The sequence below is a fragment of the Sturnira hondurensis genome, unplaced genomic scaffold (genome assembly GCF_014824575.4).
Source record: "Sturnira hondurensis isolate 20B ecotype Veracruz unplaced genomic scaffold, ASM1482457v3 Scaffold0000856, whole genome shotgun sequence".
Taxonomy (NCBI): domain Eukaryota; kingdom Metazoa; phylum Chordata; class Mammalia; order Chiroptera; family Phyllostomidae; genus Sturnira; species Sturnira hondurensis.
In genome coordinates this window covers 339,112-344,234 of record NW_028073487.1, presented here as the reverse complement: position 1 = coordinate 344,234, position 5,123 = coordinate 339,112, and positions in this window count along the sequence as shown.

The window sequence follows — 5,123 nt, the reverse complement described above, 5'->3', positions numbered from 1 at the left end:
ATTAGGAGGATGTATCAGTGGAAGGCACACAATTTAATTACATATATGATAATTATGGGGAAAGTATTAGATAAAAGGATAATGGGACACAGTTAATGTGTTCAACATCATTAGTCATTAGGAAAATGAAAATCATAACCACAACGAGATACTACTTCATATCTAGTAGGATGGCTATAATAAAAAAAGACAGACAATGGCAAGTGTTGACAGAGATGTGGAAGAACTGGAACCCTCATACCTCGCTGGTGGAAATGTATATTGGCCCAGTATCTTTGGAAAATCGTTCCTCAAAAATTTAAAGTTTTTTAAAGATTTTATTTATTTATCTTTAGAGGGGAAGGGAAGGAGAGAGGGAGATAAATATCAATATATGGTTGCCTCTCGTGCATCCCTTGCTGGGAACTGGCCTGCAACCCAGGCATGTGCCCTGACTTGGAAATGAACCTCAATCCCTTGGTTCGCAGGCCCACACTCAATCCACTGAGCTACACCAGCCAGGGCAGTTCCTCAAAAATTTAGTAATAGAGTTACTATCTGATCCCATAATTTCACTCCTTGGCATGTGCCTAAGAGAAATGAAACAATATAATTACATACAAACTTTTATGTAAATGTTTATAGCAGCATTACTCATACAGCCAAAAGTAGAATCAACTTAAATGTCCAACAACTGGTGACTGGAGAACCAAGAAGCAATGTGTCCATACAACTGAATATTATTCTAGAATAAAAAGGAATTAAGTACTGATAAATGTCAGCACAAGGATGAACTTGAAAAAATCATGCTGAGTGAAGCCAGTCACAAAACCTTGCATATTGGATTTTTTCCACTTATATCAAATGTCTAGGATAGGTAAATTTATAAAAATAGAAAGTTAATTAATGGTTGCTTAGGGCTGGGGGTAGAAATTAGGGGGCTGGGGTGACTCGAAATTGGTATGGGATACTTCCAAGGGGACAAAAATATTATGTTAGATCATGATGATGGTTGCACAACACTATCTACTAAACAATACATATAAACTTGAAATTGGTGAATTCTATGGTATGTGAATTATATTTCAATGAAGTTGGTAAAAGATTAAATACACACAGATCTGGAAATGGGGAGTTTCCATCATGGGAAAAAAGATAATGGAATTGAGTTGCAATAGTTAAATGCCACAGATGTACTACACAATGGTATATAGTGGTTGAGAAAGAGTAGCAGATACCTGAAAGCCTAGTGTGAAAGTCTGTGAACTTTTTTGTTAGCATCTAAAGAAGCAAGAGATGGGTATCACACAGAGGCCTTGGAAAGACATATAGGCTCCAGAAATAGGAGATAAACCCCACAAAAATTCAGGACCAGCCACATCCTTAAAATTTTAGAAGTCCTTTAATCAGATTGGGCATACTGGGACATGCTTTCTAAAGTCAAAGACAAGCAGGCCACTTCAGGTTCTAAAAGAAACATATGCCATACTTTGAAATACTGCTCCCACCCAAAAAATTTTTGGTATGAAAGGCTGCCAGCTTTGAATAGGAACCAGAGAATAATAGGGCTCCGCATCAGTTCCATGATACACTTCACTCAGCCTTTCCATTTAGACCATAAGATCTGGCAGACACTATTACATTGGAAATATCAATAATGGGGAAAGACGCTGGGTGGAAATTGTGGCAAGCCCTAGTAAGAGAATGCTATACATGTTCCTGGAATTCTGACACAAAGCCTTGCCATCAGCAATAACTAACTATATTCCTTTGAAGAAACATGTTTTGCTATGCCACTGGCCTCTGATGGAGATGGAATGATTGCCTATAGGGCTCCAGGTGACCTTATGTCTAGAACTATTCATCCTGAGTTAGAGCCTGTGAAAGTCACTGAGTATAAGATGGCTGTGGTACAACCAGGACTGAGTGTGAATAAAGTAGTGGCCACAAGTCAGCTGCATGACAGTAGCATAGCCCTCCCCATGACAGCCATCACTGGGTACCTCTCTCTCAACTCACTCTTACCATTACGTGGGAGACAATACTACTAGCTGAAGGAGGAGAAAAATGCCCAAGATTGGTTTCCAAATGGATTGGTTTAGAATGTAGGTGAAAAGTGGATGGTAGCTGAATTATAAGCCTCACACAGCAATGACCTTGACAGACAGTGGTAAATAAAAATCTTCCTAATGGACAAAGCTTGAGGCAGCTCACCTGGCCATCTTTTCTGTGTGTGTGCAAACAGAAATATTCAACAGAAATCATCTGCCATGAGAAAGACACTAAACAACAAAGTGGACAATGACTCATTCAGCCAGTGTTGTCAGCCAGCCCTTGTCATCAGACATCCCAGTACTGAAACAATGTAACCATGGTGACAGAGGTGGAGGTTATGCATGCTTTTAACAATGTGGACTCCCCCAGCCCCAAAATGATATGTTATTATAACCACAATTGTTCATCTTGGTGGCTTTAAAAAGACAGTTATTATCCTTAGTATGATCTCATTCCTCAAGGAGGACAGCTGACTACTTGGTGGCATATTTACTACACTGGGACCCTTCTAGCCTGCAAAGGCCAATGGCTTTTTTCCATATAAATAGATGCTTATTCTGGCTATGGGTTTGCCTTTACTGCCTGTGGGGCCTCAGCCAGCAGCACTGTTGCCCAAGGGTATATAGAGTGTTCTATCTCCTTGTATGTGAATCCACATAACGGAGTGGCAGACCAGTGGTCTCTTTACTGCAAAGCTGTTCATCATGGGATCCACTGATCATATCACATATTTTAATGACTTAGATTCTTGGGACCTGATGGTGTTGGAACAACTTATTGAGAATACTTGAAGCACCAGCAGTTTAGAAGAATCAGAGAGAAAAATTGTCCTGTACCCTTCAAGGTGCTCTGGCTGGACTGATAATCAAATTGACATGATACAGATTAGCAGGAAAAAAACAATAAAGTTTAATAACATGTATACCTCCTGTATACATGGGAAAGACTTAGGAACACTAACTGGGCAAAATAGTAAAGCCATTACCTTAAATGCCACTTTTAGCTTAAGGACAAAAGATGTTGGAATTGGGAGACTGTTATGGGAATTTAGGAGGAAAAGCACAGTAAACAATGGTAAGATTGTTATGCAGATTTAAATTCTTGCCTTTCCCATTGATGACAGTTTCTAGAGATTCAAAGTCATCCTCTTCCTCCTGGTACTCTTACAAAATGGAGATTTCCCTTACAAATATAAATGCCTCTCATAAAACAGTAACTTCTATTTGGTTTTCAGAGCTTCTCCAGCTGTTTCATAAAAATAACCAGCCTAAAATAATCAATACCCAAAAGAGGTATAATTTCAGGTAGCAAACGTTGCCCTCCTTCAAAAGCAACAGTCCATGCCCCAGGACTTTGCATACAGCCTAAATGAAAAATATTTATATGATACAGTGTCCCCAGTAGGTAGAATACACAGGAACCAAGAATTGAATCAAGATTGTCCACTCACTATTATTCCAAATGACTAACTGGGGGTTTTTGTGCTCCCCAACTCTGTCACTCTGGGCTCTGCATGGTGAGACACCATTTTCTCAAATGAGGACACAATTTCCTGAGACACAGTGGAGTCTTTTTAAATATAAGCTACATGAGAAAAGGAGGTCACTGTCTGGGCAGTAGCAATTCACTGATCCTGAGGAGAAAGTAGGGCTGCTTACACAGTGGGAGCATAGGGAAATGCAAGTGATCCACTTGAGCGCTCCTTGCTACCTACTCACTTGCCCAATTGTGACTGTAAAGAGTTAGTTATGAGAAGAGCAGAGTGACCAGGTAGTCAGGGACCTCAGAGCGGTGAGGATCTAGGTCATAATCTAACTAAAAATACCTATATTTTTTTGACCATTCAAGTACATGGAAGTCGCTTTGGTACAGAATAATTTGTTTGAATTTTTGGGTTGATTTTACTGTTTTCTACACCTTTGAATCAAATACTTAAAAACATTTCAAAATCACTCGCATAATTCAAAGATTTACATTTCATCTGGTGTCTTTACTTTTTTTCTATACTACTGACCTGAATACTTGAAAATATTCCAAAGTCATTTAGCAAGCGAAAAACAACCCTGAGCTAATATAGTTAAGTGTTAGATCTGAGTCTTTTCAGAGGTAAGATAAAGTTAATATCGGTGTTTACATTCTCCCTACACCTTTTCTCACCAAAGTTTATCACACACTCCCTCTAAAGGTTGCCCTGGCAGATGAAAAGCACAGATGACCTGTCCCCCAGCACATGCCTAATAGCTGCATCGGGAGCTGATGTTATTCTTCTAGATGCATTAGCATTTGGCTGTGTGATAAATATCAACTGCCTGGGATTTCTAAGCTTTATAAACTTGCTTGAGTTATTTTGCACTTCTAGGCTTCAAGTCTTTATCATGTTCTTATGGCACTTCAGTCAGAATTCTTTCTCTAAGTAAAATTTTATGATAGAGAAGAGGATGCTTCATTGTATCACAGCTTGCATTTCAACATTTCTGCATGGGTGAGAATAGTAATTTGGAAATAATCCACAAACACCTAGACCATTTTTCAGAATCAGAAATGGTAACAGCATAATAGCCAAACATTTGCACTAATAAGCATATATTAAATTTTCAAAGTCAATCACATACCATTATTAATATAAAAATAAAATAACTTACATTTATATTGCATATTACATGTAACAGAATGCTTATATATACATTATATCAGTTGAACCTCAGAAACAACACATGTTCACATTTGGGCAGCTTTTAGTATCTGTTTTATAGGAGGTACTGGGGCCCAGAGAAACAAAACTGGGGAAGTTTAATACTATAAGTATTAAGCTATGATAAAAGACTAATTATAAGAGGTGAGAAAACTCACCCTGGCCAGGTGGCTCAGCTGGTTGGAGTGTCTTCCCTTGTACCAGAAGGCTGCAGGTTCAATCCCTGGTCAGGTGTTGGGAACCGCTCTGCCTGGTTTCAGGAGTTAGAACTGACCCCCATGGCTAAGGATGAGTGAGCAACCTCCGGAATGCAAGCCACAAGGAGACAAAGTTTGTCTCTGCTTCATCCCCCTGCCCCCAATGCATGTTCAGATAGTCAATGACCCCACAAAGGAGG